The following is a 13,204-nucleotide window of genomic DNA, read 5'->3' on the forward strand; positions in this document are numbered from 1 at the left end:
TGATCACCTCTTTCTGATAATGTGTTTGCCAGAGAATATGGTATGCAGTACACGGAAAAGTCACACAGTAATCTTGCTATCCAGACCACTTGCTTTGGAAAAAGTCCTTTCAGCAAAGGGAGCTGCTTAGCAGAAAGACCACCAATGTGCCTTTCGCTGCAATAACCATGAGATTTGTACAAGATCCCTCTGGGCAAAAAAAAAAAAAAACAACAAAAACAATCAGTTCACATACATTCAGCAGTACATGCAGTGTAATATTTAGCAGCTAAAAATCCCACAGATTCTCCATGAACTCGGTGGACACCAGGCTGAACATAAGTCAGCAGTGTACCCTTGTCACTAAGAAGGCTTGTGGTTCTGTGGGCTGCATTAGGCAAGGTATCACCAGCAGAGTGAGGGAGGTTCCTTCCCCTCAGCACTGGTGAAGCCACATCTGGAGTCCTGTGTTCATCCGGGGGCCCCTCACTACAGAAGAGACACTGACATACTAGAGAGTGTCCAAGGCCACAGAGATGAAGTGGCTGCAGCACTCTCCTGTGAGGAGGAGCTGAGAGAGCTGCGACTGCTCAGCTTGGAGAAAAGGAGGCTCGGGGGGGATCACATCAATGCTCATACATACCTGAAAGGAGGATGCAAAGAGAACAGAGCCAGCTTCATTTCTGTGGTGCCCAGTGCCAGGACAAGAGGTGATGGGCACAAAGTGAAACACAGGGCATTCCCTCTGAGCACCAGGAAGTACTTCTGTGCTGTGCAGGTGACAGAGCACTGCCACAGGTTGCCCAGAGACTGTGGAATCTCCTCCTTAGATATCTTCACTCTGGATGTGCTCCTGCTCTGGGTGTCCCTGCTTGAGCAGGGGTTGGACCAGATGCACACAGACGTGCCTGCCAATCTCACCCAGCCTGTGTTTCTGTGACACTAGTTGTTCCTTTTCAGGAAAGTGGACAGCTTGGCTCTGCTTGTTCTACTATGGGCTGCTACCTTGCAGAAGCAGCCTTTCAGCAGCATGTGATGTCCTGCAGCACATACAAGGGCCCCTGCACTTAGCAGGGTTTGGCAGGTTCCTGCAACCAGGACCTGTTCTCTGCTGTAAAACACAGGGCATCCCACAAGGACAGCACCAGGAGTAGAGGAGACCCAGGGACGTGCTCCTTGCAAGCACTGGTCAGAGCAAGGTGTTTGCTCATTTACCAGATGAAGCAAAAGTGAAATTCCTCTCGGATTTGTCATAACATAGCACAGATTTACCTCTATATAGGGAACAAAGACATGTGACCTGCACTGGCTGCACAGTGGCACTAAGCAGCAAACAGGGAGAATCACAGCATGTTTGCTGAGCCTCAGTCTATACTAGAAAATCTAAAGAAAAAAAAAAAAGAGAGAGAAAATGATTTATTTTGATTTCAGCCCTACACTGCTTGTTGGGAGAACTGTTGTGCATACAACGGGCTTTGTGGACGGCTGCTGTTTTCCAAGAGGTAAATCCCGGTTCCACCTCAAGCTTTAAAGGGCTCTGCACTTATCTAACAAGCTGTGTGGCAGTTCAACATCTTATCTTGTCAGTCCCCTTATTGGCATCCAGCAGAAAAAGACAGGGCCCCAGCTTGCTCCTAGAAGGGACCGAGCATTCCCTGTGTGATGAGAGCAGACACATTCACAAGCAGCCCAAGAACAAGCTGCTTAAAAGCAAAATGTGCACACAGGGATAAGGCTTTTCAGCCTACGTAAGTGTTGATGCATCTGTAAATGGATGTAGATCAATTATTGATTTTCATTGAAGCTGCATCTGAGTTCCCATACTAGGGACAGAAAAATCCTCTCTGTTCACTGTAAACCCAGGGTTTGCTGCTTGTAAAACCTTCTACCTCTTTTTTTCCAGCTTTCCAAATCAATTCTCTGATTTTGCAGTGACCAAAAGCAGCATCCCTCATTTTCCAATGAGATCTTCAAAAGCCACCCAAAAAATTAGAGTGGGCTCCAGTTGTTCAGGGATGGCTGTGGGTGCAGGAGGAAAAGCTTGCAGCTTGCCCAGGGACTGTTATCAGAACAATGGTGATGGGCTCCAGCTCTGTTTCCTCTTCATCCACATCCACCACCACAGTTAGCATGGAGAACAATAGGAAAGGATTGATAAATCTGTTCCTTCAACAGGATGGCACCTGGATGTCGTCCTAGGCACCCTGCTTTGAGGGTCCCTGTTTGAACAGGGGTCAGATGGATCCAAGAGGTCCCTGCCAGCCTCAGTCACTTGGTGACTTTGTGACTCTTTCCTCACATAGCCTCTTTTGAAGCTGCTTTCCTTTACTCAACGTCCACAAGGCAGTGTGCTGCTACCACACTCTGCTAGTTTCTCTGTTAGAGAAGCAGCAGGGTGTACTTGGAGTTAAGGCAATGACATCGTGATCAAGCACTACATCACCTGGACCTGCCACGGGGGTTTTCCCTCTGTCCTAGCTATTTTCTAGCATTCCAAATCTTTCTCTCTGCTTAGTTGAATATTAGGTTTGGTTTAGAATCTGGAAACCAGCATGGTTGTTGAGTGGGGAACAAATATCCAAATTCAGAGTCTTTTGGTGCACCTCAGGTCTCTATCCGCATGGGAAGCTCTGGGCATGGCTCCTCTTCTGACCTGTGAGAATGAGTCTCCACAAAGATCTACCAGTCCTGCAGAGCTGTGTTTGGAAAGATAACATATCTGCCTCTTTCTGAAGCACTCCTCTAATGCCATGCCACCAGAGAAGGACATTACCAAGTAGAAAAATAAAGGCATACTTGGCCAGTCACCTTAGAAGACTTCAGCAGCTATGGGAGACTGAGATTTATTGGAGAGATGCCTCCTGCACCAGCAGGGAATGGAACTACCATGCTTGGTACATGAAGCAAATGTGTCTAGCATAAATATGTCAGTTTATAACAGAAGAACCCTTTATAAGGGAAAGATGTCCAGCCTTAATTTTTCTACCGAGTTTGTCCTCTGGCAAAACTTGCTGTCATGATTTCAAATGTGTTTACATAGCACAGGCTTTCCATTGTTGGAAAGACAATGTGGTTTAACAGTAGCTTAAATCAGAGAAATTAAAAGGCTGAAAAAGTTAAGTAGTTTTTTTTTTCCTTGAAGCTTTAGACTGAAAAAAAAACCCAACAAGGTAGTTTTTCATGAACACATTCACGTTTCATGAACAAACATGAAATTCTCATGTAGTTACAGATATCCTGTTGCCAGCCTTCCCCCCAGCTCAGATTTTTATAAGCTGTTGGAAAGTGTTTGACAAGCCATATCAGGTAATAATCAAAAGACAGGAATGTTTGGCAAGGAGGATGATCCCATCAGACCTACAAGAAACAGGCTTTAGCTGCAGGGGATGCTCAGGCATGGGAGCCTGCAGCAAAGGAAAGGTGAGCAGTGATGGTTCACTCTCTGCAGGAGGAAGGAAGCCTTCTTCTGAGAAAAGGGGAGGGCCAGCTTTTAGGGCAAGGGCAGCAGGAGCAAGTCATTACGTGTGGCTGGGAATGTCCTTGTGGGATCGGATCAGGGATGCCTCTGGGCTGGCACTGCTGCTGATGCTGTTGTCAGCAGAGCCAGCCCCTGTGCTGAGAGGAGTACAGCCTTCAAAAAGAATATGGATTTGGAAAGATCAAGCTCGAGTCAGAATCCACAGCAAAAACAGTAACCAAGTCTAGTAAACACAGCATTGCAAGGAGGAAGAAATGTAGTGAGCTACTCTGTGCTTTAAGTATGCAACAGTACAGCAACGCAAGCTTTTACAGAAATAAACAGTTCAGTCAACAAGAAGAAAGATGGAACAAACTACATGTTCTGCATGCTGTAGGAGTTTAATAGCCCTAAGAAATGAAACCAATTCTGTTGCTGATTCTCTTGCTTTATGGGTGGTAAGCTTGGAGTTTGGCAATACACAGCACACACAGAACATCTTTATGCAACACTCTGCAAACGTCAGCATGTCTCTTTCCGGCTGATCAACCTTTGCAGACCTTTGAAAACGAGGACATCCAGTGGCTAAACATTGCAGCAGCGATTTTCACGAAGGATTTGTGTTCGTAGCAGAAACACCTGACCCGTTATGCCAATTTTCTGCACTTCACAGGGGCCTAAAGTAGGTCGTGTGTGGTGTAAAGGCTTTTACATAAGCTTTCCACACTGGGGTAAATTCCACATAATCACGGGCTCACGGCTGCAACAAACTGGGGGCAGCCTCAGTAAGCTTTACCCAGCAATATGTAGCCAAGAATATCGCTTCATCTTCTTCTATCTGCTTCCCTGTGATGATAGGCTCACAGTTGTATTTGTACCTTAAAACAAATAAAAATTAACAAGCCCCATCACATTTCTAGGTTAGCCTCTAGATATCTTATTTAGCTATAGATGGTAAACATGGCCATGAGTTTTAAAAGCCCTTTGTTTCCAACCAGTCCCTTTGGAACCAATCAGTACAGCACGCAACCTGCACCATACCATTAGACATTTAGCCTCAAATGCCCAAGTGGAATATTTACTCCTACCTCCCGTTACTGTAATATTGATAGCAATTAATTGCAGGAGATAATTTAAAACAACATTCTAGGATGTGAAAATTGCATCTTGTAGGAACCACAGTAGAAATAGAGGGAAAATACATCAAAATCAAAATAACTTCTGGAGGAAATGGGACACTTTTGTACACTTACAGGCTGTACTTTCCCTGGGGATTGGCTGTCCAGTGTCACACACAAGAAGTAACATCTCACCTAAACTCAGAAATTCTGCAGAATGATGAAAAACAAACAAGAAACCCTTACCTTATTCGAAAGTTGCTATGAATTAATGTCACTTAGGATGAGAAGTAATGCCCTCGAGTTACACCAGAGGAGGTTCAAGTTGGATATAAGAAAAAGTTTCTTCTCAGAAAGGGCGGTAAGGCACTGAAACAGGCTGCCTGGAGATGTGGTGGAGTCACCATCCTTGGAGGTGTTCAAGAAATGTGCAGACGTGGCACTGAGGGACATGGTTAGTGGGCACAGTGGGCATGGGTTGGCAGTTGGACTAGTTGATCTTAACGGTCTTTTCTAATCTTAATGATACTGTGATTCTTTACTTACGTGTTTCAGAGCAATCCCTTGAAGGTTTGTCAGGTAGCTCTTCATACACCCTCCATAGCTCTGAACCAGCAAAGAACTGAAAGCAAAGGAATAAGCTCCAGACCTTCCATTAGTAACTTCCAGCGCAGAATGCATGGAACAGTCAGAGAATAGGGACCTGTGTAATCTCTATCTCCTTCTCCCACTGCTCTTTTCCACTCAGATTGACTGTAGCAGTCAGTCAAGCTAGGCTTAAATCTCTTCACCAGAAACTGAACCCAGTGCTCGTGGTCAGCAGAGATTGCAGCTCCAAAGTACCCAACCCAGCACTGCTCTCTGGCAGTCTCAGTGCAGGCAGAACAGCTCCCAGATGGCTTCAAGTCATCTGTCCATCCCAAGCCAGTCTTCAGCCTAAACCTTTCAGCTCCTGAGGGAACACTGTTCTCCTTCATCTCCCCTTGCCCTGGCTTTCCTGTGCATTGGCTGCAGCAGAGAAATAATCCAAATCAGTATGGGAAATACAGAAAGATTTATCTTTTTTAAAATTATTATGACATTAGTTACTGAACCAATGCACCCTCTACTACAAGAGCACAAGATCTTATTCCAGAAAGGAGGTGGAAATGTTTGCTCAGCAGTTTGAGAGCCTATTTTTACGAATGTGTCTCACTGCTAAATCAGGAAAAAACTCAACTTGGTGCAGTGAGGGGTCCAGGAACATAAGGCAAGAGAGGAGAGAAGCTCTGGCAATGCCAGTTGATGAGCTCACACTGCCATGAGACTGTAAGAATTTACAGCTTTCACATTTGGGAACTATATTTAGAGCTCAGGGGAAAAAAACAGTGAGCAGAGAGCATGGCGAGCACTCCCATTACTGTATTTGATGGAGAGCTGTAGTCTTCAAGGCTGACTCTTCTTCCAGGATTACAGCATATTTTTCTTCTCTCTTTGGGAGCTTAGGAAGAGCAGGAAATAAATCCCATCATGGATTTCTGCACGCTTAAGTAAAAAGTTCCTGTATTACAGGCACTATCTGGGGCAGCCATGCCTTTTGGCTAACAGCATATAAACTCCCGCCATCCTTCACTTTGCAATGTGGAATTTAAGAGCGGGAGTGAGAAATTCAGGTTATTTTTTTCCCCCTTACTGTTGGGGTCACTGTCACTCTACTATGTCACAGCTTTTCTGGACCATCAGTGCCATACACAGATACTTATCTGATTTTACTTATTGGTAAAGCTAACGTTAGTTAGGGAGCAGATGCTTAAAACTATGCACTAAGCAAAGTCAAGTCAAGGTTCCCAGTCAGACTGAACTGCCTGTCTTTCCTCTTTGTTCCTCCGCAAATGTAACTTTAATTACATAAACTTCATAAAGCAGCTCATGAGGAGCAGCTAAATTACAGACAGCAGGCAGGGACAGGTGTGGAGAAGTAGTTTGGAGCTCTGAGAGGTGTTGCAACCTGTGCTGCAATGCAAGAGATTTGCCAAAGCGAGTGAATATCGTCAATAGCAGAGCTTCGAGGCTCTTTGCTCCCTACAGTGGCACCGTGATGAGTTTTTGACACAGAGCCCCTACCCGCTTGCAAGAACCTCATCCCGAAATTAGAGAGATCTTTTCAATTAGCTTAATCTTGCGGCTAAATTGTTCTGGCTTAGTACAAGGTATCTGCGTTTCACTGAGCTCATTATGAATGCAACCACAAAGCATGTACTTATTCCTCCGGAGGCTGACTCAGATTATATGTTGACAAGTTATACATTGACAGATTATATGGTGACAAGCGATTCATCCTTCCACTCCTCTCACCAGTCCATCAAAGACTGAATCCCTACCGTACACAGACTGAAAAGCGACAAAACAACCGCATTAGTTCCTTCTCATGTGTTTCATTTGGGTTCACATGCCTGCTCTCAGCTGTGAGGCATAAAGGCAAAAATATTCCCCTTCTCTCTCTCTCTCAAGTGAAAAAAAAAAGTTGCTTGCATAAGAACTGTAAGTAACAAAACAACAGCAAATACGTATTTCGGCATTTCCAATGGTACAAAGCTTGCATAGGCATTGCTGCCACTAACATCAAACTCATGTCTGTACCAGAATACTTCTCTTCCCTCTGCTCTGTAAGACACTGAAAATGTTCTTTTTAGTTAAAGACCTTCAAAAAATTCCGCAGTATCCCTGCTTCATCTTCCACAAATTAAAAAATATATACATCCATATCGTCGATTTTCAACAAACCGGATGCTACAACACTGCCATTTTCTCCTTATCACCCTGAGCCCATGATCTGGATGGAAACCTGCTGTCTGCAATGAGAAAAACTATATGGCAGAGAATTGCTGGCTGGGTCTTGCTGGGGTCTGAAAATAGCAAGGCAATGTCTGCTGTGCTTTGAAGAAATTTATCTAGCTTTGACCAGAGTGCTCGCAATTTTGAAGTCTGACTACCACTATCATTATATATTGAAAAATAATAGGTGTGTGTCACAGAGCTTTGTTTTTCCAGTTTGGTGATGGTGGATTTTTTGTACAACCGTTGGACTTCACAGACAATGAATATTGCAGCTTAGCGATCTGAGTCCGGGCCTGCATGTCCCGCATCCACCCACAGCAGTGCTTAGGAGTCAACCTCTCCACTCACATTTGCTCTCCCACATCTGGGGGTTTTATGTGGGAAATTCCTATGGATGTCTCCATAAAGTGAGCACAACCACCCCCATGGCCTGGCAGCATCAGCTTTCTCTGACTTCCTGAATCCCATTGTGCCAGAAGCATTGTCTCACGCAAGCAGGTGATGTTCCAATACTATTTGCCATTCAGGCAGATAAAGAGGAAAAGCCAGAGAGCCAGTGGGGCTTCCCGCAAAGAGAAGCGTAAACCTCACAGTCTGAACACAAATGCACGGAGGCACGTCTGGCAAGCAGTGTCACTCTCCTTCAGCCTCCTGTGCTTACATTTTCCTAAATGGAAAGTGGCAGTGCATGATCAGCATGCCCCAGGGAACTGCTGCCTTACCCCTAAGGAAATGTGACACTTCCTGCAAATCGTGGGGTGCCAAACGTGGCATTCGAGGAATCCGAGCATGATTTCTGGAGGCTGGTGGTCCTGTCTGTGGCAGAGGGGTTGGAACTTAGTGATTCTTGGGGTCCCTTCCAACCCAAGTCATTCTGTGATTCTATGATGCCCAACTGAAGTGAGCTCAGACCTCTGCTCCTGGGCGCCGCTATGTGCCTGAAGAAGAACAGGCCACAGCCACCAAGCCTTCTGGGAGAGGTCACCAGGCCTCCATACAGCTGTCTGTGACCAGCCTCATGCCATCAGCATGGCTGGTGCTGCTCTGAAGCTCTTTGTCCCCACTAGATAAAACAGCACAGAGGACAACCCAAACAAAGCAGCCTATCTAAAAAGCTATAAAAAGGCACCAGAGTTGCAGGTGGGGTGGGGGCAATGCTCAGTCTTCGTGCCTCACCCACAGCTCCAGCTCCCCTTCAGCCCACACATGCAGGCTTCAGAGGAAAAGTCCCATTTTCAAACGCTAAATCGGACATTCTAAGCCTGAGTTTGAGCCTGGCATCTGTGCTCGGGAACACAAGCACCTATTTCACACCAAATGTCAAGTTGGCCAGTCAAAGTGTGAAGAAAACTTATTTAGCAGCCTGAAAGAAGGATGAACAAGCACTCAGAGATAGCAAACATACCCCGTTTTTGAGTGCATCAACAGTATCGTGATTATTTTGGGATCCATTACGCAGTAGGCAGCTGTGTCCCTGAACTGGGAGGCTGCCTCTAGAATCATTACTCATGATTCAGAATAGGGATTCGTTTCAATGTGGGAACTAAGGGGACACCCTGAAAATGAGGGCTATAAAAGAAAAACGTGTGCACAACATGAGGAAGGTGGAATGTACACCAGGGTATCCCGCAAAGGTTCTCCTTCTGTAGCGTTACGTTGCTGCACTGCATCAGAGCTGGAGGACGAAGGGTTATAATGCAAGGGAGAGGCAGACAGACAACAAAGCTAGGTGGAACAATAAGGGAAGGGGTAAGGGCACCACAGGGATTAATTCACATTCCAGCTCCTGAAGAGAGGCTGGAAATGACGGCAGGCTTTGGCAGAAAAGAGGTAAAACATCTTAGTGTTATAGGGAGAGCTGGCAACACCAATAGCTCCATTAGCATGTTGGATGGGAGACCAGAAAAACTGAATGTTATTTTTAATCTCCGATTAGCATGACATTGCTCTGATTTTTAAGGTTGCCCACACTTGTGGTTTGGCATCCATCTTGAGGAAAAACTTGCAAGCTGCATACCAGCCTGCTCATAAAGCAATTGTTGCGAGGAAATGATCCAGACCATGATTTCTGTAATTGCTGGAGAGAGCTGCAGAATCAAACTGTGCCGAGCTTCAGGAGCCCAGATTTGCTGAAATACTCAAGGAAGAGACAATACAAGCCCTGCTGTCCCAGAAAGGACAAGGAGAGGCAGAAGATGGGCTTCATGAAGTTCTAGAGATGCCTGCAAGGCCCCAGCCTTCTCCTAACTCTCCTCAGGACCATACTCACATACTGATGTGGTCATCTTCCCGATGGCATAATGCTTGCTGCCTGGAAATCACAGTATAACGGCCTTCAAAAAAGCTAAACAGCCTCTGTGATCAGGTAAGCAGCAATACCTGAGGCAGCAGGAGGGACGAATGAGCCCAATATGGAGGACAAGGGGCAGCAGGGCATCTGTAAGCAGGATCAGCCCCCAAACAAAAGCCTCCACTCTCCTTTGGGGCAGGTCAGATGGAAACTGTCACTCTGAGAATTATAGCAATTCTCCCCTGGAATTAAGGCTTTTTTTCCTTTTTAATTAAATTTAATTCAGCAGATGAACAGACGATGGATGAAGCATGAAGCTTCCCATTCAGAGCCAGGAGAACATTGGTAGGGCAAATGGTTGTCCTGTCCCATGCAAGCTCAGCATCTCAGTGGGTTGTAACAACTACCAGGAACCATGAGGAATGCTAAGCACTGTGCCAGTCCCAGCAGCACCAAAAACACAGTCTGTCACACACTTGCTTTTTTCTCAGAAAACTCTCTCTGCGCTGTAAGTGCCATAATTTGAAGAAAATTACACTGTTTTCAATGCTTTCTTAAATGCAATATATAGTTCAGTCCTACTCAAACAACTGAGACAAATGCTTAACACATGATGCATGAGTTCTTCCACAAAACTGTAAATACAGATTACAATCAAGACACACTGTCATTATAGCACTGAACGTTTTGATAACACTGAATGATTAAATAACTCAACAGTAGAGCCAGTCTGAGCTTTTGTTGAGGAAGCTCTTCCCTAAGCCTCTCTTGTTTGGCAGGCCAAAGAGATGTGCTTTCTGCTACTCAGGCAGGACTCACGTTGCTGTTCATCACTGCTGTTAGCTGTGCATTTTTCACGGTGACTGTGCTGAGAAATAGCATTTTGTAGGTGAGAATTTGCTCTATCAGTGTTACTGTGCTCTTCGTATCCATTGAACTTCCCATGGAAATAAGTAGGAGGCGTGACTTTTCGAGTGATCTATGCACATCACCCCAGTTCACCAGGCCAAAGAGTGGATGGGGAAGTCTGAGAGGCAAGGCAAGCCTCATCTCCTCAGATATTCCTCCCCCACTTAAAGCACGAGATCATTTTGTACTATGACAACAAGTTCAGTATGGCTGCCAGCCTCCTAATGATGCCACATACTCTAATAAGGACAGGAATTTGAAACACTGCCCACTTGTTATCTGAGTGTTCATCACCCAGGTAATCAACAAAACCTGGTGGCACAGAGCTCCCAGCTCCTTGATGTAAAGAGGTCACTGCTGCATTCAACCTGCAGTTTCAGAGCAGCACCAAGGATTTTAACCAGAGGGATGTACCACTCTGCTTGAGATCAGCATTGTTCACCTCTCGGTAGCACAAACAAGCTGAGGCTTTCTGGGAGCCTACAGAAGCTGCTTTGTGCTCAAGCCCCTGGGACTTCTACGCAGCTTTTCATTCTCCTCTTGATTTTCTAAATGCCAAAAGCCAGAATTCAGCTGTCAGCCCCAATCCAGCACAATACTAATGCTCTGAGAAGTCACACTTTAATGCACCACTTTAGTATTTATCTAAGTTTCAGACAGACTAATTGTCTAACTTCCAGCCTGAAGGGTCTGAAAGCACTGAAAAGCACAGCAACTCAGGTAACTATGGGAGATGTGCTCTGCAGAGAGTTGGCTAGAGCACATCTGTGGGAGAGAAAAGCAGAGAACGTACTGTGTTGTAAAGAACTGTAAGAAGGGAAAGTACCTCATTGGGAAAAAGAAACTTTGGAACTGTAAGGAGCAGGGTAGTAGGAGGACAAAGCTTCAGCTTCTTCGCCTCAGAGGTCAGCACCTCAAGGAGAGGGATCATCTCCCCTGCCACGTCTCAGCAGCTTTCTTGCCTTCTGCAGAAGAGACTGTTTCCTTCTCCCAGAGGCAGGCAGCAGCTTGCTCCTCTGTTTCTGCCCAAACAGCTCATATTCCTGCTTCCGCACGCTTCAGCAAGCAGCATCTCCTCTCCTGCAGGCTTCACCATCCTGCAAACAGTTAAGAGATGGGGACTGGAGAAGAGGCAAAGGACTTTGTCTCCCAATTGCACCTCTGTAGGACAACAGAGTCCATACAACAGGTATGTAAAAACTTCCAGAGCTGTGCAGCCCTTTCCTGAGCTACCACCTTTTCTACACTTGTCCTCAGGGACAAGAAGAGGCAACTTCATCTGTAAACAGAGTTCACAAACACAACGTGGCACACTTCCACAGGCCCCAGCATGGCTCACAGCAAACACACCTAAAGCTTAGTCTACAAAGAAGATTTTAAAGTCTTTCATTAAGAAGAAAAACAAAAGTGGGGGGGAAGCAATTGAACACTCCATAGAAAAACCTTCTCTGCTATTCTGACCTGGATGTTTTCCTCACCCTCAGCAAGCTTGGAGATAGCATCAGGCTGAGTGGTGCAGCTGACATGCTAGAAGGAAGGGATGCCATCCAGAGGGACCTGGACAAGCTTGAGAGGTGGGCTCATGCCAACCTCAAGAAGTTTAACAAAGCCAAGTGCAAGGCCCTGCACCTCATTCAGGGCAACCCCAAGCACAAAAACAGGTCAGGCAGAGAATGGCTTGAGAGCAGCCCTGAGGAGAAGGATTTTGGGGTGTCAGCTGATGAAAGACACAATAATGTAAGCCAGCAATGGGCGCTTGCAGCCCAGAAGGCCAACTGTATCCTGGGTTACATCAAGAGAAGTGTGACCAATTCTGCTCCTCTACTCTCATGAGATCACTCCTGCAGTACTGTATCCAGTTCTAGGTCCCCCAACACAAGAAGGACACCGAGCTGTTGCATCAAGTCCAGAGGAGGGCCATGAAGAGGACCAGAGGGCTGGAGCACCTCACCTACAAGGACAGGCTGAAAGCTGGGGCTCTTTAGCCTGGAGATGAGAAGGCTCCAGGGGAACCTTATAGCAACCTTCCAGTACCTGAAGGGGGCCTATAGGAAAGTTAGACAGGGACTGGTTAAAAGGGCAGGTAGTGACAAGGGAAAATAGCTTTAAACTGGAAGAGGGCAGATTTAGACTAGATATCAAGAAGAAATTATTAACTGTGGAGGTGGTGAGACACTGGAACAGGTTGCCTAGAGAGGATGTGGATGCCCCCTCCCTAGAAGCACTCAAGGCCAGGCTGGATGGGGCTTTGAGCAGCCTGGTGTACAGGGAATCCTGCCTATAGCAGGGGGCTGGAGCTAGATGATCTTAAAGGTACCTTCCAACCCAAACCACTGTGATTCTACAGAATCCTAAAGTCACTTGAATGCTGAAACTAGATTTCTATACCTTAAAAAAAAAAAAAAAAACAACCCACAGCCTTGATCTCCTGAACACTGGAATGATTTATTTCTGGACGACAGCCTTATGCTGTATTTTACTTCAGAATCCTGGCAGTTCTGAACTCTGTTTTTAGTTTTTCTTATCTAGGACCACATTGGTTATGCCAAATCCTAATCCCCTTCCCAGCTTTGGGACAGGATCTAACCTAGAATACATGCATCTGTGGTCCCTGTGAACAGCTCAACTCCTGGA

At 45.8% G+C, this 13,204-nt stretch overlaps 1 protein-coding gene across 1 annotated transcript in view; it reads right to left on the minus strand.

Annotated features, from left to right (window-relative positions):
• The window catches only part of LOC421892 (transcription elongation factor B polypeptide 3-like), a 34,288-nt gene that overhangs the window by 2,219 nt on the left and 18,865 nt on the right, over positions 1-13,204 (minus strand). The window contains exons 12-13 of the mRNA XM_046939749.1: positions 11,397-11,667; positions 8-5,562 (exon numbers count right to left, since the gene is read on the minus strand). The gene's annotated coding sequence lies outside the window, so the exon portion shown is untranslated. The remainder of the gene's footprint in view (positions 1-7; positions 5,563-11,396; positions 11,668-13,204) is intronic.

Source organism: Gallus gallus, chromosome 3 (genome assembly GCF_016699485.2).
Source record: "Gallus gallus isolate bGalGal1 chromosome 3, bGalGal1.mat.broiler.GRCg7b, whole genome shotgun sequence".
NCBI lineage: Eukaryota > Metazoa > Chordata > Aves > Galliformes > Phasianidae > Gallus > Gallus gallus.